The following is a 25,828-nucleotide window of genomic DNA, read 5'->3' as shown; positions in this document are numbered from 1 at the left end:
TGATTCCTCTCTCTTTTCTTCTTTATTAGCCTTGCTAGCGGTCTGTCAATTTTGTTGATCTTTTCAAAAAACCAACTCCTGGATTCATTGATTTTTTGGAGGGTTTTTTGTGTCTCTATCTCCTTCAGTTCGGCTCTGATCTTAGTTATTTCTTGCCTTCTGCTAGCTTTTGATATTTTTTTTTTTAAATAAGGACAATTTAAGACTTCAAAAGTTAAGATAAAGAGGTGGAAAACCATAGTGAGACTGAATTCTCAGGGGTGCATAAGTCAATTACTATGCAAGCAATAGACCCACAAATAACTTTCAAATATGGCTCCAGGCATCTCAGAGAAGTTTCAGAGAATAAAGGGCTTGATGTTCTGCCCTCTTTGAAGCTTCTCAATGCCCAGCCTCGGAAAACTCTTCCCACTGACTGACAGCCTCTGCCCTGCAGGCTGTGGTGCCCATTCAGAGCCCACGCCTTTCCTGCTGCCAGAAAGGCAAGGTGGATCCCCCTACTTCCCTGGGGCCATGGCTGGTTGCACCCCGGGATCCTGGCCCACATGTCAACACTCACTCACTTTGCACTTTGCATGCTTTAAAAGTAGCAGGAGGTGTGGGAGGAAAGCCAAGTTTGTATCAGCCCAGCATTCTAAGTGCAGGCTCAGTGGGAGAGACCGTTTGGCAGTGGCAACTGTTTTGCATCTCCTCCTGGGTCAGCATACAGGATAAGACATGGCACCAGCTAGCTAACGGTTATTGAGTGCTTACTATGTGCTAGACACATTTCTAAGCAATTGACATCAATGGACTCACTTAGTTTTCCCCACAACCTGATGAGATAATGTTGTCCCCATTTTATAGACAAGGAATCAGACACAGAGAGTTTGAGTAACTTACTCAAAGCCTTACATTTAGGAAATAGAAGAGCTAGAATTCAACCACACATCAGGACCCTGGATTTGGGCTGTGGCCACCGGAAGAAATCAAACTAGTATTCTCAAAGAAAGCTGGGTAGAGAGTGAGCTTGCCACCGGAAGAGGTGGAAACCATTAAGATGCTTTCAGTGACAGAAATGCAGCTCAGGCGTTCTTCAGGAACAACAGGAATGTGGGGACCCATAATTCGGAGATGCCCAAGGATATGTCCAGCCTCCAGCACAGCTAATCCAGGCCCTCAACCCCCCAAGCTAAGCCCAGCCCAGGTTCCTCCTGTTGCATTCTCACACTCTCCCCAAGCAGTAGGAGCTTCAGAATGACATCCTATTTAGCTTAGCCCCAGGAGAAAAAGAGGACCTGTTTCCCGTCATTCTAGCCAAATCTTGGAGTTGATAATGTTGGCATGATTGGTCCCGTTTGGGTCCCATGTCAACTCCCAAACCAACCATTTAGTTGATCCTGTATCTCATGGACAAAACCTGGGTCATGTGCCCATCTTTGGAGTAATGGTGGGAGGAAGCAAAGCATTGGTAAGAGGGGCTCCCAGATGGAAATCAGGGTGCTGTGAGCAGAGGAGGAAGAAATGGATCCTGTGTAGGCAAAATAAAGCAGCTCCCCTTAACTCTTGCTCTCCAGAATATACAGAGAAATGGTGAAGACCAGACAGTCATTAGCCAAATCCTGCACCTATCCCTTCTGCCCACTCGGAGGCCTGAGCCATACAAGACACAGAGATGAGCCAATCTCTCCTCTCTCGAAGGAGGGAGGAGCCAGCCAGTGGGAGCCATGCCTAGCTGGTCTCTGGCACGTACTTCCCCACCTTTGCATTTCACAGGACACTCTCCTCTTTTGATGCCTGCTCTCTTCCCCACCTGCAATGGCACTGCCTCATTACCTTCACTTTCTGTGTCTCTCATCCACCTCTTTTCACATGCACCTCACTCAGGCTCTTTCATTAGAGATGCTTAAAATCTTTCATCTTTCCTTTTCTGCTTTTCCTTCTCTTGGCGTTTTCCCACTGTCATTAAAAATCAAAGTCCTGATTTCTCGATTGCCTTCTGAGGGTTTTTTGTGTCCCCAGTCTGGGTACACAGGAGCCTGGAAGATTTTCTTGATAGGTCTCTGAGCATTTTCAGGCATGTGCTTTGGGGAACTGAGATTCGGGGAGATTAAGCATCTCTCTTTTGTGGTTTTATTGCTGAGGGAGCACAGCAGCTGCGTGATCTGGAATACCAAGTTTGTCTCTCTCCGCTCATCCTCCCAATGCTTCCTCCAGGCTCAGGACAAGCCATCCCTCAGTGTGAATTTACTTCATCCCTCATTGATCCTTTGTTTCTTTGAACTTCCAGACAATTTTGTGGTTACTTTGGCTCCCGGGACCTGTCTCCTGCTGTGGCTCCTACGGTCCTAAAGTAATGGAAATTAAGGCACATTTATTTGGTTGGCAGAATCTTTGGAGATCTTACTGTCTATAGTTCTTTTACTGCAGGGTGATTAGAGAGTGTTCAGAAATAAAACTGGCTCTGAAAGGCCACATGATAGGAAGGACTATTAGAGACTGAATGTTTGTGCCTCACCCCTAAATTCATAAGTTGGAGCAGAAACCCCAGGGTAATGGTGTTTGGAGGTAGGGCCTTTGGGAGGTTATTAGGTATTGGTAAGTCCGTGAGGGTGGTGCCCTCATAATGAGATTAGTTTATCTTGTAAGAAGAGGAAGACACAAGAGCTCTCACTTCACAAGCACACAGCAAGAAGGCTGTCATCTACAAGCCAGGAAGCAGGCCCTTGCCAAGCATGGGATGTGCCAGAACCTTGATCTTGGACTTCCCAGCCTCCAGAACTGTAAGAAATAAATTCCTGTCCTTCCAGCCACTGTCTATGCTATTTTGTTATAGAAGCCTGATATGGTTTGGCTCTGTATCCCCACCCAAACCTCGTGTTGAATTATAATCCCCACGTGTTGGGGAAGTGGCCTGGTGGGAGGTGATTAAGTTATGGAGGAGGATTTCCCCCTTGCTGCTCTCCTGATAGAGTTCTCATGAGATCTGGTTGTTGGATAAGTGTGCAACGCAGCCCCCCTTCTCTCTCCATCTCTCCTACCTCCATGCAAGACTTGCCTTGCTTCCCCTTTGACTTCTGCCATGATTGTAAGTTTCCTGAGACCTCCCAGCCATGCAGAACTGTGAGTCCATTAAATCTCTTTTGCTTATAAGTTACTCAGTTGCAGGTAGTTCTTTATAGCAATGTGAAAACAAACTAATACAAAGCCCCAACAGACCAAGACACATACATTATCAACAGGAGCCAACTTTCTTCATTTGTGTAGAGAGCTCAGGCTGTGACCAAACTTCGAAATCTGAAATTCTTGATTTCATGTACCAGCTAAGTGAGAATCAAATTCTTTACCTTTCCCATGTGAGCTAGTCATTAGTGCTGCTCACTAAAATTTTCCATTCTACTGGTACGATGCAGGATTGTACTCCACTCTCCCCTTTCAGTTAGGAGTGCACAGGTAGCACTCGTCAGCCAAGGGAATGTGTATGATCTCTTCTAGATGGAAGTTGTAAGAGCTGGTGTGTGTGGCTGATCATGTTTTCTCTTCCTTTTTTTCCCTCTGCCACAAGATCCAGCTGCTCCATCCGCCTGGGTTCTGGGGTGAGAACACCTGAAGCAGAGCCCACCCCCACACGCACCTCACCTCTGCTCTTCCATGAGCCATGAATGCAATGCAAACCCCCCTCATTAATAAACCACTGAGATTTGGAGTTGCTATTATTGTATCATAACCCGGCCTGTCCAGACCAATGGTCAAATCCTTTTAACAAACGGGCCATAAGTGGATTGAGGCCTGGAGGAACATTTGTTCAATGGAGACTTCTCAACTCCATCAGCCTAGAAGATTCTCTTCTCCTCTACCCACCAACTCATCATATGGCTCAGTCTTTATCTTTTAGGTCTCTACCCAGATATCACCTTTTCCAGGGGAGTCCCCTGATCAGAATGTGTTAAGAAGCTCCTCCCAATCACTTTATGCCTTCACCAGGTATACATTTTAGGAATCTGGTATAATCTTATTTATTTGCTTCCGTACCGTAATGAAAGCTCCTTGAGGCCAGGTGCAGTGGCTCACCCCTGTAATCCTAACACTTTGGGAGGCCAAGGCAGGAGGATCACTTGAGTTTGAAACCAGCCTGGGCAACATAATGATAGCCTGCCCCTGGTAAAAAAAAATAAAAAAATAAATATACAAATAATTAGCTGAGTGTGATGGCACATGCCCATAATCACAGCTATTCAGGAGGCTAAGGTGGGAGGATGGCTTGAGCCCAGGAGTTCAAGGCTGCAGTGAGCTATGATTATGCTACTGCACTCCAGTTTGGGTGACAGAACAATACCTTGTCTCAACAAATAAAATAAAATAAAATTTTAATTAATCTCCTTGAAAGCAGTGATGCCATCTTGTGCACCTCTATTTCCTCAGTATTTAGAATCCTGCCTGGAAATTAGGACTTCAAAACACTTTGTTGAATGAATAAGTGAATAGGAAAGAAGACAACAAAGAAAATCCTTTATGTTGCTATGTTTCCATTCAGAGCCATTTTGGTTTGAGATGTATCATAGAAATGAATGGGGGTGGTAAAGCTTCACACTCCTCCCTCTTTCCAACTTGCTATTAATTCTATTTATTTTGATGTCAGACCTCAATTAGACTGTTATGTGTCAAAAGCAGTTAATTGCCCCAGTTCCTCCCATCATCCCTTCTGAAAGGCTGCCCTGTCCTCCAGTGGGCTCAGGATTTGTTTTACTGGGCAACCCCTAAACGCCATGGCCACAACCTATTGCACTCTTTGGTGGTGAGTTATGTGTATATGGCCCTTAGAACTTGAGCCCTTTGAGGACAGGGACTGAACCTTTTAATCTACATTTTCAGGGGCTCCCCCAGCCCCGATCCTATAGAGGGAGTTTTGGAGATGCTTGAGAGGGAATGAGCTGTCTTCTATTGTTTGTACCTATCTCCCTCTAGTCAGGGTAGAGTCAGGTTGCTGGAGGACAATATTCTGCTTTCTTCTCGTCATCCTTGTATCAAGTATGTAATAAACACTCAGTAACTGTTGCCTGCTTCCTTTTTCTTTGTCAGAGCCCACCACATTTTTCCTTTCTCACTGCATGGAGAGGACAGAGCTTGCAGCTTGCTGGTCACTCCATGAGTGGAGTCCCAGGGCTTCTTGGAGGAAAAATTAAGCTGGGAGCAAGGGTTACCACATATGGTTAATATAGTGACCTTATTTCCAAAATTTCTAAATCCCACATTGCAACACGTCTGATTAAAGATTTTGGTGTCATGTTCAGGTGCATGAAATAATTTAGGAGTTGAAGTTCAGATGCCCAATAAACATTAGCCAGACGAGTAAATTGAGGTATAGCAAGAACCAAGATGAGCTGCAAAATTAAAATTTTCTGTCTCATAAGCAAATAGCATCAAGAAAATCAATCATACCTGGACTGGGATCTTTCATTTTCAAAAAAAACCTTCTGAAACATCAGTGTATCCTTCAAATGAAACTGGATTCTCTCCCTTGTTTTGAGATTTTGCTGTGAAGCCCTCAGAAATTCTCCTAAGAAGGCCAGAAACATCGTGGTTATATTACAGTCAAATGCTCAATGCACACAAACGGCATTCCATAGATGGGTGCCTGGGGGGCAGGAGCCATCCTGCATTAATGTTTTCCCCACAGCTGAGTGCCTTCATGCCCCACACAGTGCAGGCTTATGGCCACAGGAGACTCTTGTCTGGCATACTCTCTGCTCTCACTGACCCAGCAAAAGAGAGAAAACAATAAATAAATACTGGTTACAAAGGTTGACATTCTATCAGAGAAGGATACAAGGTACAGTGAACGCCGAGAAGGACATGGTTAACTGCCTGATACAGTCAGGGACAGCTTGAAAGGGATGCCTGAGCTGAGCCTTGAATGATGAACAGGAGAGGACATTCCAGGTAGTGCAGACATGCATGGCGCCTTTTGGAGAACGATCGGTGACTCAGCATTGCCGGGGAAGAGGACATCTCCATGCTGCCGTCAATCTGCTTTGCATCAGGTTTTTTGTTGTTGTTGCTGGTTGTTACTATTATTACTATTATTATTATTATTATTTTGACAGGATCTTGCTCTGTTGCCCAAGCTGGAGTGCAGTGGCACAAATATGACTCATTACAGCCTTGACCTCTTGGGGTCAAGTGGTCCTTCGGCCTCAGCTTCATGTGTAGCTGAGACCACAGGCATGTGCCACTATGACCAGTTAATTTTAGTTTTTTGTAGAGATGGGGTCTCACTTTGTTGTCAAAGCTTGTTTCGAACTTCTGGGCTCAAGCAATCTTCCCACCTCTGCCTCCCAAACTGCTGGGATTATAGGCGTGAGCCACTGTGCCTGGTCTTCATCAGTTTTTATAGTCTTCCCAACATATAACCACACATAAACACACACAAACACACTTGATGGCATTGACCTAAAATGCACTTTATGTGCTTCTAGTAGCCCATGAAGTCTGTTCAGAAGGCTTAGGACTATGTATAATGCACACACACAAGCCCGGCATGTGACCCTCGCTCAGGGCCTAAGTTAGCACATCCATTCTGCCTGTTTAAACAAAGGAAGTAGACCTGGATTTTGATTCAGAGAAATACTGGGAAAGTATCTTATATACAGATATGTAATTCCTGAATAACTTCTTTGGTTGGTTTTTGTTTGTTTGTTAAATTTAACAATCTGCTCTCTCCAAATCTTTTTGTTATACCAAATACTGTAGCAATAGCAGCTGCCAATTGCGTCGATCCCTTTGCATCGATCCCATTCAAGTGTGTTTGTGTGTCCATGCTTATGTGTGTGCATATGTGGGTGAGTATGTGTCCTTGGTGTAATCCTGGATCTTCCTAGCTACCTGAAAACCAAACAAGAGCTGACTCCTTCTTGGGACTAGTGATTGAAAGAACCACCACTGCACATGCTTAACCTGACCAATGAATGAATGATCAGGGCTCATTCTGGATGACAGCTTTACAGTTTGTCATATAAAACCAAACTCCCTAAAAAGGTTAGAATTGTCAGGGCTTGTGATACAGATCTGTATGTCTCTTTGGAATCAAAATGACAGGGCCAGAATGCCTTTTCCCCAGCTGTGTTCCAGTAGGCTGGCTCCACACAAACATGAGCCACACGGGTAACATTAGGAAATGTAAAGTGGGAAGACGGCAGTGAGACCCCCACAAGCTGGGCACCATCTTGGTTGGTGGGCACACTATTTTTGTTGCAGTACTGTCATTTTGGTTAAAGTTAGTTGACTTGGTTTGGAACTGTGTCCCCACCAAATCTCATGTCAATTTGTAATCTCCAATGTTTGGAGGTGAGGCCTAACGGGAAGTGATTGGATCATGGGGGTGGATTTCTCATGAATGGTTTAGCACCTTGACTTTGATGTTGTTCTCATGATAGCGTGTGAGCTCTCCTGAGATCTGGTTGTTTAAAAGTGTGTGGCACCTCCTCCTTCTCTTCTTGCTCCTGCTCCTGCCATGTAACATGTACTTGCTCCCCCTTTGCCTTCCATCATGACTGTAAGCTTCCTGAGGCCTCCTCAGAAGCCGAGCAGATGCCAGCATCATGCTTCTTGTACAGCCTATAGAACTGTAAGTCAATCAAACCATTTTTCTATACATTACCCAGTTTTAGGTATTTCTTTATAGCAATGCAGTAACAGACTAACATAGTAATAATGATTGCCTTATTTAAATATCAAGTGGTAACTTTTGTTTTCAGCAAACCCATGAGCAAAAAAGTACACTGGTATATTCTGGAGAAAAAGAAGTTAGTCAAATACCAAGATTGAAACCAGCAGCAGCCCACAGACAGAAACGGTGCCATGACACCCAACTGCCTCCAACTCCCTCTCTCACAGGATTCCTCTGTGTTTTAAATACTTACCAATATGGCCAACTGGACTGCAAGAACTTTCAAAAAATGTGTGTTCTAACTAAATTAGAGATTTCTTCCTTAGAAAGGCAACCAAGTGAGGTTTGTTATCTGGTGACTAAACCATTATCTCCTCTTATTCCCTAGAAAGGAGAGGGATCTGCAGAATGAAAAAGAGGTTTAAGAAGTCCATAGCTCACAGGGTGCCAGAGTGAGCTACAGGAAAGTACACCAAAGTGATCATGGCAGGGTGATGCCAACGGGATTTGACCTTGTCTATTCCATAACTTTGTCCAAGTCCATTTCTAAAGAGTTTGTAAATATAGAATATATATTTCTGTCCATTTTTCTGAGCCTTAAACAACTTCTTTCAGAGCTATTGGCCATCTTGCAAAGGTGAATCACATTTTCTTGGAGTTAGTTACAGATAAACTCCAGTGCCTGTGTGTGTCTTCTGAAATAGAAGAAAAAGATACAAAAAGCAAGAGTAGAGTAGGGGCTCATCTAGACCCAAGCAGCACCAAGTGGCAAGCACAGTTGACACCCAGCAGATAGTTGACTCCAGCAGAGAGAGATGGCGGTTTTACCACAGCCTCCCAATCAGGATGTTCAGAAAGGAACTATTGTAATTTTTTTTTTTTTTTTTTTTGAGACAGAATTCTGCTCTATCACCCAGGCTAGAGTGCAGTGGCGTGATCTCAGCTCACTGCAACCTCCGCCTCCCGGGTTCAAGCAATTGTTCTGTCTCAGCCTCCTGAGTAGCTGGGATTACAGGCTCATGCTGCCACACCCAGCTAATATTTTGTATTTTAGTAGAGATGGGGTTGCACCGTGTTGCCCAGGCTGATCTCAAACTCCTGAGCTCAGGCAATCCACCTGCCTCGACCTCCCAAAGTACTAAGATTACAGGCGTGAGCAACCGCGCCCGGCGTGTAATTTTTTTTTTTTTTTCATGCTGCACAGTTTCATGAATCTTGCCTTCCCTCAAAGTCCAGCAGCCAGCGTTCTCATGCTGGTGATTTATTTCAATTCTGTTTTTATTAGTAGCTTCTCGTATTGGGTATAATCAAGTCATTTTGCTGCTGCCCAGAATGCGAATGTGAGGCACAGGCAGAGGAGCTGGCTTGTGAGGGCATTCTCACAGATACCCACATGCATATATTTAAAGCCAAAGGACTTTTAAAAATTTACACTTTGCACTTTAAAACGCCTTCTACATTTAGCTTAGAAAAAGAAATATGTTTCCGCAGGCTGGTCTCATGCCCTCCTCCCCATTGCTTCTTCCATGTCTTTTAAAACTCAAACTCCCTTCCCCACAATATGTTATAAAAATCTCTTTCTATTCACTTCTTTTGGGGGATTTTCACCTCTACAAGTCAATGCCCTTTGAATGAATTTTGAAGATTGGTATATTTTTAATAGCATATTTGGAAAAGCAAAGGATTTGTCAGTTTGTGGATAAGAATATTACACACACAAATTCAAAATATTTTGAGGTCTGGAGGACAAAGCTAGGCATTTGGTTTTGCGAGGTCTTTTCAACATAATTCAGCTCTTGAGTTTTCCTTATTGAAATCCTGTCTTTGTTCATTGCTTTGCCTCTGGCTCGGCTCATGGTGAAAAGCTCCCCAAAGCAGGAAGATGTGCTGTCCTATCGCCCTCATCGTCTTCATGCAGCCAACTTGCTGAGGAGTCTGCTGCTGGGAGAGAATGCATTGTATGGATCAGGACCAGACTGTGTCCATTAGAAGCCACTCCCCTCAATTTCAGCTACACAAAAGGATGTTAAAATTGAGCTGTGATCAAAGCCTTTCTCTTGCTCTAAGTGGGACTCATATCCAGACCGAAGACCTCCCTCCCACACATGTGCATCTGCTCAGGCACCTGCTAGTTATCTGAGCTGGCTGGCAGCAGAGCTGAGGACCCCACATTATTTATACATGACTTTGGAGGGAACTGAATGAGTCTGATTCTGATGGAGCCAATTTATTTTCTGGGTTACTTGTTACAGCTTGGCCTAAGAGACTCTACGTTATTAAAATGAGGTCACACAAGGCAGGGACAACTAACAACGGAATCTACAAGGGCAGGGGAGAGTCAGACTGGGGTTAGACAAAAAGCTGATGTCAGGCTCAGACACAGAGCTGATGTCAAGAAAATTATTGGCGGTGAACTCTCAGCAAAGCTGACCCTTGATTCAGAGATTTGGGAGAGAGGTGTTTTTGTTTTGTTCTTCTCAGGAGCATTTTTAAAGTATTGGGGTAAAATACACACAACATAAAATGTACCATCTTAACCATTTGTAAGTGTCCAGTTCTGTGGTGTTAGGTGCATTCACACTGATGTGCAACCAATCTCCAGAGCTCTTCTTGCAAAACTGAAATTCTGTCCCCATTAAACAGCAATTCCCCATTCCCCCTTCTACAACCCCTGGCAACCACCCTCTACTTTCTGTCTTAGGATCATCATGTTAAGTGCCTGTGCTGTTAGGGCTCTTTGAGTCATAAGTAACAGAAGCACTGGAAACTGCAAAAGCAATAAAGGTTTAAGAGAATCCAAGGAGGGGTTCAGTGGTCAGCCACAAGAAAGGCAGTGACACGCCTCAGGAACTAATGGAGCACAGGCCTTAAATGCCGTCAAACTCCTGCCCCATCCTGTGCCCCTGCTTCTTTCCACACATCAGCTCCACCTCCCTCCTTCTGCAGACAGACTTTCTCTACAAGGCAGAGAATATGGCTGCCAGCAGTTTCATATTAACTTCATCCACCAGAGAGACACTGGGTTGACAAGCTCTTTGGTTCCAACATAAATTCCTAGGGAAGGGGCTTACTGAATCAAGTAGATCAGACGTGCATGCCTGGACCAATTAGCCATGACCAGGATGGTAGGGATGCTATCACTGGCCCAGCTTAAGTCAGGTGCCCACCTCTGACCAATCAACTATGGCTAGGAGAGGGGCATGGAAGATAATGACAGATCCCATGGGAACAATCTAGGTAAAGGGAGGAGCTGAAGAAGTTTCCAGCAGAAACATCAATGGTGCTGGGAGGATGTAACAGAAGGCATTCATTATCATGCTGCTGGGACTCAAAAAACAATATCCCAAAATGAAGGCCTCAGAAGCAAAAGTTTTTCTCATTCTCCTGCCTTCCTTTCTCCCAGTCTCATTCTCCTCCATGGCTACCCATAGAAACTAGAATTCCTCTTCCCCAAGGCAAGTCATAGAAACCAGAGCCCCCTTTCCCCAAAGCCAGCCAAAAAATATTAAAATAATGTTAAAATATTACTCTAACTTTCCTTTGGCCTTTTCTGTGGGGGGAAAAAAAAAGCTGGCTGGCACGGTGGCTCATGCCTGTAATCCCAGCACTTTGAGAGGCTGAGGTGGGCAGATCATCTGAGGTCAGGAGTTAGAGACCAGCCTGGCCAACATGGAGAAACCCCATCTCTACTAAAAATACAAAAGCTAGCTGGGTGTGGTGGTGCACATCTGTACTCCCAACTACTTTGGAGGCTGAAGTAGGAGAATCACTTGAACCTGGGAGGCAGAGGTTGCAGTGAGCCGAGATTGCGCCACTACATTCCAGCCTGGGCAACAGAGCGAGAATCTGTCTCAAAAAAAAAAAAAAAAAAAAAAAAAAAAAAAAAAAAAAAAAAAAAAAAAAAAACTGGCCATAATGAAATGATTTGACCTCCAGTCAAAACAAAGTAGGTCCATGCCCAGAAGGATGGAATGCTGCTCAGAGAGGCCAAGAAGAATCCAAACAGACAGGCCTTGCTGGGCCGCCCTACTCAGTCTATCAGTGTTAGATCAGACCATCTTTGTCCAATTGTATTTTTACATGGCTCTTAGAACTTTGTAGAACCTAATCATAAAAATGGACAGTTTCCCCTGTATCTTTGGGTCATCATTCTGAAGGCTTCTCTGTGTCACATAAAAGTATGATCAAGTAAATTTGTGTGCCTTTTCTCCTATTGACCTGCCTCTTATCAGTGATTTTTCACCAAAACTTTAGAGGATGAAGGGGAAGTTTTTCCTTGGCCCTAACAGTTTCCTTCACTTCCTCTTCCTCCACCAGCTGTCCCTGTATTTCAAAGCCATTTATGCACTTATTAGCTCCCACTCCCTCATGGTGACAAGACTTCTCCAGGAAGTACCGCCTTCCCAGATCTTCCTTTCTTACTAGCAACAGGAGATGATGAGGTTGTCATCTGTATAGTGCCAGGCACAGTACACATATTTTCTCTGTCTCTCTCTCTTTCTCCCTCTCTCCTTTCCCTTTTCCTTCCCTTCCTCTCTCTCTCTCTCTTTATTCCGACAAAAGAAGAACTGCTAGGATTTTAAAATGTGATTATTTTTCCCCAATGGTATTCTTGTACTTTACAAAAGAGACCAAAACCTTCTAAAGGGTGGTTACCCCAAATTCACTGCTCACAGTGGGATGGGAGTCATCTGGTCGCCTAATCCTCCTTCTTGAGCCTGCCCAGCAGCACTTCCCCGTTGGAACGGCCTCTGAGCTGCTGGCAAGAATACAAAGGGAGGTTTTCTCCTCTTTCTTGTTATTATCCTAATTCCCTTGTTTTGTGACATTTAACAAGGCAGGCTCCATCTGCGTTTTTATATTGGTCAGATTATCCTTCCCTTTAAAGAACTGTCTCAGCATTTGGGCTGAGCAGATTTACAGGCCGGCAAACATTTTATCCCCCAGCATATTAGCTGAGGAGAAACACCAATTGCATCCTGGGAGGCCTCCATCCAAGACCAGCCAAGGCCATAAATCTGCTGCAGCAGGGTCCCCACAAACATCCCCAGAGATACTTAGCACTCACCAGACTCCAGAGGCAGGTCAGAGGTCTCCATGGTGTCCATGTGAGAGTGCATTTAAAATAACACCACTGGGCCTGGATGGTCCCTCATATGTTTTAAAGACCCTTATCCCCAACTGAGAGTTTCCAAAGACATTTTTGAGGTCTGCTGCACCGTCTGAGGCTATTGAAATGCCATTTGCAACTTTGAGCAAAGTCAGAAAAGGGATGTTTAAAGTCTGTATATTTCTGGCCACAAGTATTGCTCCAGACTTTTCTGCCTAAAATGTAAGTTGGAATCATAGCATTTATAGTCAAGAAGTTTTCAATATGAGCTAGGTTTGGGACCAGCCAGGGTGAAGCAAAAGTCATTTACTGAGTGCTTACTGCAGACTCACAAAGCCTAAGGCTGTGCTCAGAAAAGCTGAAGATGTGGTCTCCACCCTCAGGAGGCTCACAGTCCACCACAGCAGAGCCATTAGTAAATAACCACTGTTTGTGTCTGCCCAATGTCCATTTTCCTTGATGCTGCTCACAGATGCCTGATTTCCTTTGGAGAACAGTTCCTGCTACATTTTCAAATTATGCAGCTTATAATGAGAGGGCTACAAATGCCATAGATGATCACATGACTCAGAGCTAACCAATCAGACTGCCCCATCCATCTGATTGGCTCATAAATGGGCACATGACCCACGACTGGCCAATCAAACTAATTTGTGGGTCTTTTACTGGACTATTGGGAAAGAGCCTTGGTCTTTCTGTCTGCTGTTTAGCTGGCAAGAGGGCAATCTGGGATATCTGATGGTTCCATACGTCCCTATTTTGCAGATGGGAGAACTAAAGCACAGAGAAGTTAAGTAACTCATCTAAGATTACAAAGTAAGCTGGGGGAAGAGCTGGGATTCAAATCCAAACAGCCTAGTTCCAGAATCCATGCTCTAGTGATTCCCAGTGTTCCCAGAAGACCTTAAAAATTGACTTTCCAGTCATAATGGGACTGGAGGTCAGATGTGTCTTGTTGTACCCCCTCTCTTTTGCAGACAGAACAACTGACCAGCACTAATATTAACACAGAGATCATAATACTGGCAGAACAGACTATTTGTGGTAATGAGAACCTTTCATACAATCCATCCACCCTCATTGCCAGCCAACAGGGACCTCTTCACACTCCTCAAAGCTCATTTTTCCAGGAAAAGACCCATTCCAGACCAGTCTCTAAGATCCACCAGAGATGATGATCTCTGGATTTGGTGCATACCATAGGTTAGTAGTGTTAATTAAAAAAAAAAAGAAGAAGAAGGAGAAAGAAGGAAAAAGAAAACATGCACACACCACAATTCGGTGTATCATGCCTGTAATTCCAGCATTTTGGGAGGCCGAGGCAGGTAGATCACCTGAGGTCAGAAGTTGGAGACCAGACTGGCCAATATGGCGAAACCCTGTCTCTCCTAAAAATACAAAAAGTTAGCCAGGCGTGGTGACGAGCGCCTGTAATTCCCGCTACTCAGTAGGCTGAGGCAGGAGAATAGCTTGAACTCGAGAGGCAGAGGTTGCAGTGAGCCGAGATCGCGCCATTGCACTCCAGCCTGGGCAATAAGAATGAAATTCCGGTAGAAAAGGAGAGAAATAGACTTTATTTCTTATAAAGGGTTACAGCCTACAAGGTGGCCATCCCACAGGCTGGGAAGCGAGCCTTTGGCAATGAGCCCCCAATCTGGCACTTCCAAGGAGGAGGGATTGGGGTGGGATCTTTGTGCTGAAAAGGTTGGTTAAACATACATAGTCAACAGATTATGGGAGGAGCTATGAGTATTCATGAATATTCATAGCCCTGACACATGCATATTGAACAAGCACGCATGTAACATAGGGCCCATGTTTGCTTTAGAGCGGAGACTTAACATTTAAATGTATTACAATTAGGCCCTGTATGTCAAAAGGTCTTTTCAGGACATGAAGGCACGCAAGTGCGCAATCTCTGTAAACCGGCCAGAACCAGTCAATGGTCAGTGGTCTTCTCATCTGGAGAAAGTGATGGAAATCAGCCTCTTGTCCAATGAAAGCTATAGTTATGGCTGGTGGAGCAGGGGCTGGGGGTCAATCAGCATCTGATGGAGCTGCAAATTGTTTCAATATGGCTTATCTCAGGGCCAGCACTTATTTAGCTTTTAGAGAAAAAGGAAAACCTTGTGTCAGTTAGAAAATAGTTTATTCTTTAAGTTTAGGGGTGCATGACTTAACCGTTGCTTGCCGTGGCCTTAGGTCACATTTGTAATTTGCTACCTCATTGCCATAGAGAGTCTGTTCTGTCAGTCTTACGATCTCCGCGTTCAAATTAATACTGGTCAGTTGTTCTGTCTGCAAAAGAGAGGGGGTATAACAAGACGCATCTGACCTCCAGTCCCATTATGGGCAGAAAGTTGATTTTTAATGTTCTTCTGGGGTCTCCTTGGCAAAAAGAGGGGTTCGTTCAGTCAGTGGGGACTTAGGATTTTATTTTAGGTTTACAGTAGGCTGATCTCTGGATGAAGAGCTTAAGGACCACAAAAAAAGCTAACAGCCCACCAGAGTGTCTAGAAGAAAAAATCTTAACTTGCCTTGGGTCCCTGGCCCCCTATGAGAATTTGATGAAAGCTATGGACCCACTATCCCCAAAAGTTTGTATATACTTACAGGGTTATATATGACAAGGTTCTTATGATTTCAAGTGACAGAAGCCCAATTCAAATCATCTTGCTCAAAAAGGGGAAAGTATTGGTTTACGTAACTGTGGTAAGAGCAGAGATGCAGCCAGGTCTTACCGACAACTGGAACCAGGGACAAGGCCTTTCGTTTTTGTTTTTTCCTCTGCCTCTTTTAACACGTGAGTTTCATTCTCACTGATTCATGGTAAACAACATGGGTGAAATTGAGTCTCATTTCACACAGAGAAACCACATCTTCACCCCAGCTCCAGCTCAAAAATATCTGAGGAAGGGACTGTAATTGCTGTGGGTGTGGGCTCACATATGTGGCCATAGGAGCAGAGAACTGAGACCACAAACAGTTATCACCCAAGAAAGAAGGTGGGATCCTCAAAAGAAGACAGTGTGTGAGGCAGACAAAACAAAGATGACCTCAGTAAAGAAACCCGGGTAGGACCCTGGGTCTGGAAGCCAGAACTGTTTCTTACAAAATAAAGTGAAAAGTTGAAGATATTTTATGACTAATTCAGAAAAACACTGACCTCACACTAAATTATTGGAATAGTTCAAGGGAATGTTTTGACCATGATTATCCAGAATGTAGCCTCCCAACTTTTTTTTTCTTTGCTATGAATTAGTAGCACAGCCCATATTCCTGTGACCTATCAAAGAAAATTACTTTAGAAAATAAAAGAAAATATGGATTTCTTTTTGGGAAATATAATGCTCTGTGAGCATGAAGTTTCTTCTGCTTCCAAATTTTAAAAGAGAAATAAAACACATTAGATCAGATTGATTTTGTTCAGGCTTTCTATATCCAATATTAATTGGGTACAATTGTTCGGAAGTGCTCAATTGTTAGGAAGTGCGTTTCTAAAGACATCCCCAACTCCAATTTTAGCCCCTTTCAACCTGTCCTCTGCACAGATGCCTGGCTAGTTAGCCTAAAACACTACTACTTCACTATGATTTTCCATAAATTCGTGGTTTTCAAAACCACACTCGATGCAGATCCCCCTTCCTAAACCAATCTCATCTCCAACTACTCCATCTGGGATTGCTTCCTCAACCCTTAAAGCTTCATGCTTCTCTTCATTTCTGGCATCCTCGTCTCCCTTTAACTTACTCTAAACATCCTCCGCTTTTATATATATTTGGGTTTTGTTGTTGTTTTTTGGTTTTTGTTTTTTTCTTTTTAAGATGGAGCCTCACTCTGTTGCCCAGCCTGGAGTGCGGTGGCACGATCTCGGCTCACTACAATCTCCGCCTCCTAGCTTCAAGCAGTTCTCTGCCTCAGTCTCCCAAGTAGCTGAGGTTACAGGCGTGTGCCACCATGCTTGGCTAATTTTTGTACTTTTAGTAGAGATGGGGTTTTACCATCTTGGCCAGGCTGATCTTGAATTCCTAACCTCAAGATCCACCTGCCTCGGCCTCCCAAAGTGCTGGGATTACAGGCATGAGCCACAGCACCTGGCCTACATCCTCCACTGTTGAAAGCTCCCTTCCATTTTCACCTTTGTAGACGACTACCAAGTGTCACAGAACATACCAGTCATTTACGTTTTGCTCTCGATTCATTGCCATCTTTCTTCTGTTCCGCTCCATATGCAGGAAGCTCGTGCCTGGAAACTCCATTCCCAGGCACTCTTGTTAACTGGCTTCCAGATAGGTTCATCCGTTAAGAGGTGAGATCCAGAAGACATCTCTGAAGAGTAGCATCTCTGAGGAGTGACTTCCCTCCTTCGTGGTCAACTCTAGCTTCTGGGCTCTGGTAATAGCTTTTGCTGTCACTGATCTCTGGGCTGCTTCACTAACCCTGTTTGGTTTCCCAGGCCTTCCAACATGGCTATATCTTTGTAATGAGTCCACCAAAATAAATTATCTTTATTTGGCTACCTGGTATGGCTTTATTTTCCCTTCATGGACTCTGTTTGAAACTCTAATCACTCTTTTCTCTGATCTCCCATAATAGACATTGTATAAATTCCCTTGTTTCAATAATATTTATTTGCTTTAAAAAAGAAGTACAGTTTCTACTACTTCAAATAATATAAAATAATGAACAATGGAAAGAGTTTTCTTCTCATTCTAAATACCCAGTTCTGTTTAGAGTAAACTAGAGTTAATAATATCTTATATATTCTTCTAGAGATTTTTATATACATGTCCATTTGTACACGTTTTAACAATGGAAGCATACCATACACATAGTTCTGCAACTTTCTATTTTCATTTAATAATATATTTTGCAGAGCATTTCTTAACTGTACATATAGATCTATTTCAGCCTTTTTAATGGCCACTTGAAATCTCCTTGTATTGGGTACCATAGTTTATCTAACCAGTCCCCTATGCATGTCATTATAAACCATCCCTGTACATGATTTTGTATACACCAACAAGTTCAGTAAATTTCTAGAATTGTTAAGAAAAAGATATGTACATTTTTATTTGCCAGACATGGCCAAATTGTCTTTAAAATAAGTTGTACTTTTTACATTCCACCAAGATTATTTGTAAGCACTGTTTACCTACAACCTTTACAAAAATGGGTATTATCAAAAGGTTTTATATTTGCCAATCTTGTAGGTGAAAAATTCTACCTCACCTCCAACCACTCAACTGGTGTTATCTGCTCAGTCCTCTGAAACTTTATGCTTATTTTAATATGCATTTTCACTATCTACTATTGTGGCTATACTAATAAATTAACTTGTAGCTCTTATTAGTACAACCACAATAGTAGATAATGTATCAGAGCCTGTGCTAAGAGATATGCTTTTCCTCCAAATTCAACAATCCTACAAGGAAGATATTTTCCTTGTTTTGTAGAGAAATAAAGTAGAGGCTTAGAAAGGCCAAACTCCAGAAATTTGTTCAAGGCCTCACAACTGGGAGGTGGAGGAGCTGGAATCTATCACAGCAGTTTATCCCCTGAGGTTATGATCTTTCCACCACACTACATGATCTATTGAATTACAGTTAGAATGTTAATCTTCTATTTTCAATAAGGCTATTAGCTTCTTCAGCTTATCAAAATAGGGACAATGTCTTATATTGTTTGGTAAATGAATAAAGTACCAAATATTCAATTATAATCTGTTAATTGAATAGAATACTTGTCCTAAGATACTACTTACCCACAACAGTGTTTTTGTAAATGGTGAAATACTTTATAAATTACCACTATTCTTCCCATGCCAGCAACTAGCACAGCACCTAGAACAATGCAGGAACTTAAAAAGTATTTGCTGAATGAATGAGTGAGTGACTTTTGGCCTGTGTTTAGAGAAGCTTTCCTGTTCTAAGGATGACCCATGAACTAGAAGAAAATTAAAAGATGCTCAGATCCCATTAAGTTTGAAATAGTTTATCCTGGATTCCCCAAAGCCATCCTTTATGGAAGTTCTTTGATGTTTCCCAATAACCAGGCAGAATTCACATTTAGAGTATAAGCTCAGCTCCTGCTAGGTAGTGTGGACAAGTGAAGGGCTAAAGGACATAGCCATGTCACACAGATGGGAGCCACAATCCCCCAGCCCAGAGATCTGGATCCCTTCTGACAGGGCATCTATAGATAGCTGGAGAAGCATGGCCTGTGCCATGATGGTAGGAGAGCCTCACAAGGACCCTAGAAGCCCATGTAAACAAACCAGGAGCGATCCATCCACAGATTGACCTAAGTTAAAACAATATTTTCAGCCTCTGCCTCCACTCAAGATCAAGAATGTCATGAATTTCTACTATTCTACTGTATATTACTATACCACATATATATTAATTGACTACTATGCCACCTGTATATTAATTGACTAATGGTCTTATTGATTCTCTTCTCATTTTTTTTTTTTTGGTGGAGGGAGGGACTTACTTTGTTCTTCTTCCTCTGGTTTCTTAAGTTGAATACTGAGTAGTTTATTCTTAAAGTTTTCTAATTATAAAACATTTAAAGTTTGAATTTTTCTATGAATTAACTTTATCCCACGGGTCAATTATTCAGCCAATGCTTAATTATTGAGCATCTATTACTTACCTTGAAAATACAATTATGAGAAAGACAAGTTTCTTACTCTGAAAGAGCTTCCATTCCAGAGGAAATGAGAGGAAGAAAATAAACAGGTCCAATAAGTGCAATGAAAAAAACAAAATAGGTAATGGGATTGAGAGTGACTTGGGAAACTGCTTTAGGCAGGTGATTCAACAAAGCTTTTTAAAGTGGACAACATTTATGTTGAATTATAAATGAAAGGAAACAGCCAGGCAAAGGTTTATAGCTGCACTATCCAAAGAGGTAGCAACTAGATAACCAAATTGAATTGATTAAAATTTATACATTCAAATTAAAATTAAATTTAAAACTTAGTTCCTCAGTTGTCAGAGTCACATTTCAGGAGCTCTGCAGTCTCGTGTGGTGAGGAGCTACTGCATGGGATGTCCTGCGCATGGAACATTTCCATCCTCACAGGAAGTTCTGTTATACAGCACTGATCCGAAGCCATGATGTATAGGCAGAGGAAAGGGTAAGACAGGAACTACCTTGGCATTCTGCCGGATTAAAAAAAGGCGGTGTGGCTGAAGGGGACTGAGTGAGGGGAGAGAGATAAGTGAGGAGGTTGGAGAGCTAGGCGGGAACAGGCCATAGAGGTCCTTGACCACCGTGGCTCTTTATACCGATTGCTGTGGAAATCCACCAAGGTGTTTTACACAGGCTGGCAATGATTCTGATTCTGCCTCCAAAAGATCATTCTGAAGCTGTTGAAACTAAGAGCTGATAAGTCATTAATACCAAACAAGTTTTGATTTGTTATGATTTTCTCTTTGAACAAAAAAAGTTATTTTAAATACAGTATTTAAAAAAAAATTCCAAGTGGGAATTTTTTGGGGGGGGGGGCAGCAGGGGAAGGTTGTAATTTCATTAATTTATGTTTTACTGCATTGTGGTCTGAAAATGTGGCCTAAAAGTTTATGATTTGAATAACTAATTAAGGCTTTTGTTTAATTTTTCTTTGTAATTGAGTAAAGGGCCAATTTTTATAAAAAGTTTGTGGGTATAAGCAGAAAAGAAAAGCAAGAATGAGTAGTCCCTGTTTATAGGGTATCAGATATATTTCAAGGTTGTTAATTGTGTTACTCTTTTCATTTATATCTTTTTAATGTTTTGTTTAATTGATCTGTCAAATTTCAAAGGAGATGTATCAAAGTCTTCCAATACTAATATGGTTCTGTCAAATTCTTCAGATATTCCTAAACACTTCTGCTATACATATCTTCTTGATTAGTTGTTTGTTGCATAAAGATTCATATCTATTATTTTCTTCTCTACATATTATATTTTTTGCTAACAAAAATTCTTCTGTTCCTGAAAGAAAACTATTCTTCTAGTCACAACACTTCTGATACCAAAATAGGCACCCACAACACTTTTAACACCAAAGGGGTGGATTTTCTCCACACCAAGCAACTCTTTAACTCTCTGCAGACACCAAGTGGGTGTCCTACAATTTAATTCAATTCTGACACTAACCACCTGGAGTTAGTGTAGACCCCAAAGTTTAAGGGCTCAGTCCCACAAAACTGCCTCCATTCAGATACCAGTCGCAAGTCTGGGCCTCCTGTACTTATGACCAACCAGTTATAAATCAGGAGGGCCCACAACCACTCCTCAGGTTTGATCATTTGCTACAATGGCCCCCAGAACTCACTTTGCTTATGTTTTCCAGTTTATTATAACAGATACGACTCAGGAACAGCCAAATGGAAGAAATGCATGGGCAAGGTGTCGGGGGAGGAGGACGTGGACACCTTCTAGCACCTCCGTGTGTTCACTAACATGGAAGCTCATCCAATTTAATTGTTCAATAACCTTTTTAGAGTTTACTCTCCTGCACTTCTGTCCCCTTCCTGGAGGTGGGGGTGCCCATCCTGAGGCTATATATGGGCCCCATCCTAAGTCATCTCATTAGCGTAAATTCTATGGTAATCAAAAGAGGTTCCGGCCAGGCACAGTGGCTCATGCTTGTAATCCTAGCATTTTGGGAGGTCAAGGTGGGTGGATCTCCTGAGGTCAGGAGTTTGAGACCAGCCTGGCCAATATGGTGAAACTCCGCCTCTACTAAAAATATAAAATATTAGCTGGACGTGGTGGCATGTGCCTGTAATCCCAGTTACTTTGGAGGCTGAGGCAGGAGAATACCTTGCAACTTGGAGGAGGAGGTTTCAGTGAGCTGAGATTGTGCCACTGCACTACAGCACGGGCCAAAGAGTGAGACTCCATCTCAAAAGAAAAAGATGTTCCTTATGAATAACAAAAGACACTGATATCACTTAGGAAGTTCTAAGGGTTTTAGGAGCTCTGTGCCAGGAACTGGCAACAAAGACTACATATATTTCTTATTATATCACTGTATATGTTTCACCTTTCTTCTATAGATAGATATTGGAACTGTTTTTAATTTTTGCTGTCTTCAACAATGCTCTTTATCCTAAACCTCTTTAGGCATATTACTTCCAACTGTTGTGTTGACGAAGAAAAAAAGAAAACATGAACCAATGTGTTTTAGGACACTATGAGATGTTTTTATTAGTCAGGACCCTAAGAAATACGTGTGATGCTTTTTTAAGTTAAACTTTCTCCCTTGTTGACCCACCTTTATAGCTCTTGACACTTGGGAATCGATTTTATTACCATACTGTCAAAACTGGAGGTAACAAAATAAATTATGTTGAACAGTCTCCTTTAAGTTAGAAAGTTAATACTAGTGATAAATGTTCAGAATGATTCACTAGATCACTGAGTGCAAAGTAAGAGTATTTGGAATAGAAGAAATCTTGCAGATGGTACAAAGACAACTTTGACATTTAATCCAACAACATTAAACTGAATGAGATCAGAGGGACTTTGAAACTACAGTTCCATATGGCTGCTGTTATAGAAAATCACCAGGGACTGTTATTGAGTTTGTTGAACATTACTTACAATACAAAATTATTATCATCTAAGGAAGGAAGAAAAATCATTGATTGCAAAGGTAGACGCTCCATTGCTGTAATTCAAATGAAATCACTTGCACATTTGTCACGCCACAGAGAATACCATCTCCAGCCTTTTCCCAACGAATTATTAATGGGGGGTTGGAGATTATTTGATGAAAGACTGACAGGGAACTACTTTGAGCAAAACAAGTGTCGCTGACACTCAGAGAAGCAGGTGCTGATGAATAAACATTGTGGCGGTAGAGTACAATGAGGCGTGGAGATGATTTGGACATGCAGTGTGTGTGGACTGATTTGAGTGACACGGCCTATTCTGGGTGAAGAAAAATAAAACAATTAGAGCCTTCAAAGAGGATATTTCCTGCCAGGGAATCTATAAATATGATTTGTTTTTGTGGTGATTCTTCTATTGAGCTACAACTCAGGCCAACAAAATATTCAAGGTGAGGAATTGAACTGACTGTGAAGGTATCTTCCACTCTTACATTCTGGGATGAAATTCAATTAGATTCTCCCCTTGGATCAGAAATCTCCATGAGTCTCCATGCTGAAAGCCTAGCATGCCTGTAGCACACCTATCAGGTAGGGGGAACAGTCCCAAAGAACTAATAGACAAACACGCACTGAAATTTAGAACTACCTTTGCAAAAATTGAGACAAAAATCTGACATAGGAAAATCATGACAGTGAAAGAAATCTGACCTAGCTAACCCCATCTTGTTTCTAACCTCTAAACTGCTTTTGTTCATTCTTGAGTGTAGGTTGAGCTAACTATGGGAAGAATTTAGTTTATAGTTTAACTTTGAAACAAAGATAACAACCTCTTCCCAAAACAAACCCTCTCCTTGCTTGGGATTCAGACCGCCTTTCTAAACCCAACAAATTAGCCACAAGATTAGAAATTATGACTCAGGAGTCAGCCAGAGATCACAAGATTACTAACCTTCCCAGTTGCTCCTGTAGAAAACATCACTATTGTAAAACCTGAGATTGGTGTTTGAGGTGTTTTTCACACACTGCATATGGATGGACCAATTGGTGCCACCCAGGCTGGTAAACTGACTTATCTGGTCCTGTGGTCTCCTCACCCAGGAACTGACTGAGCACAAGAAGATAAGCTTTGACTCCCTGTGACTTCATGCCCAACTCAATCGCTCTCCATTCCCTAACTCCCTGTCCACCAAACTATCTTAAAAGACCTTAGCCCCTGAATCTTCAAGGAGGCTAATTTGAGTCACAATAAACTCCTGTCCTTCCACTTAGTTGGCTCTGTGTTTATTAAATTCTTTGTCTATTGCAAAAACCTGCTGTTCTCAGTGTATCGGCTCTTTTAGGCAGCAGACAAGATGAACCCACCAGGTGATTACAAATCCGGCCAACAACTTGTTCAATGTCCAGTGCCTTAGGTGAGATTTCTCTGACTTAGTGATATCCATGTCATTTCCTCCTTAGCAGATGTAAATTGCCTCTTTTTCTTGCAGAGCTGGGTCACTTACTGGCAAGGCTTATGTGGTCGCGATACACCTTTAAACTGTGAACTATCACAGTGCATGTACAACTCCAGCACTAAGGCAGCCCCATCATCTTCCAGAGCTACAGATCCCCAGGTGTCGAGGATGGACAAGCTGGATAGACTGAAAGTTCTTGTAGCTTTTATACTCAACAATAATAAAAGGCTTCACATTGTATAAATTCATTTCCTCCTGAACTCTGAACATATGAGTAACAAGCTCTTTTTCCTCTATCTACTCTTAATGTTGAAAAAGCTTGAGCTGCTTTGGTCGAAAAGCCTTAGATTTTGTACCAAATGCACAGTTAACTGGTTCTTTTCAGCAATGTTAACGTTGTTACATTTCTAAACAAATAACAAACACAGCGTCAAAAGTAGCTGACCACCCACTTTCTCATATCTCATTTGATCCTTATCAAACTCCCTTTGCCCTCATTTAATAAAGAAACCTATGTTCCAAAATGTATGTAATTTGTCTAAGATCATACAGCCAACAAGTGGAGAAGCCAGAGTTTGAACCTATATTGGACTCCAAAGCCCAGTATTCCAATAATACCTTACTACTTATAAAGGGAGGTGGACTGTTGTAAAAACACTAAAGGCTAACTTTTTAGTTGACAAATCATAGTTGTATACATTTACAGGATACAATGTGATGTTTTGATACATGCACATAATGTGGTATGATTACGTCAAGTAAATTAACATACCCATCACTTTACTTACCTATCTTTTTTATGGTGAGACATTTGAGATGTACTGTCTTAGTTATTTTGAAATACATAATACATTATTCTTGACTATAGTTACCCTGGTGTACAATAAATTTCAAAAGCTATTCCTCCTGTCTATCTGAAACATTGTACTCTTTGATAAGCAAATCCCCACTCCCTCCCTCCCCTCAGCCTCTGGTAACCATCATTCTACTCTCCACTTCTATGAGTTCAACTTTATCAGATTCCTCATACAACTGAGATCATGCAGTATTTGTCTTTCAGTGCCTTGCTTATTCCACTTAGCATAATGTCCTCCAGATTCACCCATGTTGTTGCAAATGACAAGATTTTCATATTTTTAAAGGCTGAATAGTATTCCATGTGTATATACCACATTTTCTTTATCTAGTTATCCATTGATGGGCACCTATATTGTTTCTATATCTTGGCTCTTGTGTATAATGCTGCAATAAACATAGAAGTGCAGGTAACTCATTGACATACTGACTTCTTTCCTGTGGATATATACTTAGTAGTAGGATTAGTGAATTATATGGTAGTTTTACCTTCAGGCTTTGAGGAACATCCATACCATTTTCTATAATGCTTTACATTTCTACAAACAACATACAAGAATTCCCTTTTCTCTACATCTTTTCCAACACTTATCTTTCATCTTTTTTATAAAAGTCATTCTAATAGGTGTCAGATTATATCTCATTGTGGTTATACTTTGCATATTTCTGATGATTAGTGTTGTGAGCATTTTTTTTCAGGTACCTATTGGTCATTTATATGTCTTCTTTTGAAAAGATCTGTTCAAGTACTTTGCCCATTTTTTAATCTGTTTGTTTTCTTGCTATTGAGTTATTTGAGTTCCTTACATATTTTGCATATTAATCCCTTGTCAGATGTGTGGCTTTTTTTCATCTCTATGAAAAATGATGAGTTTTTTTAATCTGAGTTTTTTTCAGATGCGTTTTTTTCATCTCTGTGAAAAACGACATTAGTATTTTGATAGGGATTGCATTGAATCTGTAGATCGCTTTGGGTAGTTTGGACATTTTCACAATATGAATTCTTCTAATCCATGAACACAGGTATCTTTTTATTTATTTGTGTCTTCTTCCATTTTTTAAGCAGTGTTTTATAGTTTCAGTATCCAGATATTTTACCTCTTTGGTTATATTTACACCTAAGTATTTAAATATTTTTATTGTTATTATAAAG

The 25,828-nt window shown here is 41.8% G+C and overlaps 1 long non-coding RNA gene across 1 annotated transcript in view; it reads right to left on the bottom strand.

Moving 5' to 3' along the window:
* Positions 1–394: 394 nt before the first annotated feature.
* The window catches only part of LOC108527341 (uncharacterized), a 28,239-nt gene continuing 2,805 nt past the window's right edge, over positions 395–25,828 (bottom strand). Inside the window, exons 2-3 of the long non-coding RNA XR_001884777.1 lie at positions 5,419–5,536; positions 395–2,327 (exon numbers count right to left, since the gene is read on the bottom strand). This is a non-coding gene — a long non-coding RNA (uncharacterized LOC108527341). The remainder of the gene's footprint in view (positions 2,328–5,418; positions 5,537–25,828) is intronic.

Source organism: Rhinopithecus bieti, unplaced genomic scaffold (assembly GCF_001698545.2).
Source record: "Rhinopithecus bieti isolate Rb0 unplaced genomic scaffold, ASM169854v2 scaffold_618, whole genome shotgun sequence".
Lineage (NCBI taxonomy): Eukaryota > Metazoa > Chordata > Mammalia > Primates > Cercopithecidae > Rhinopithecus > Rhinopithecus bieti.
The sequence above is the reverse complement of the archived record's forward strand: the minus strand, read 5'-3'. Positions and strand labels throughout refer to the sequence as shown.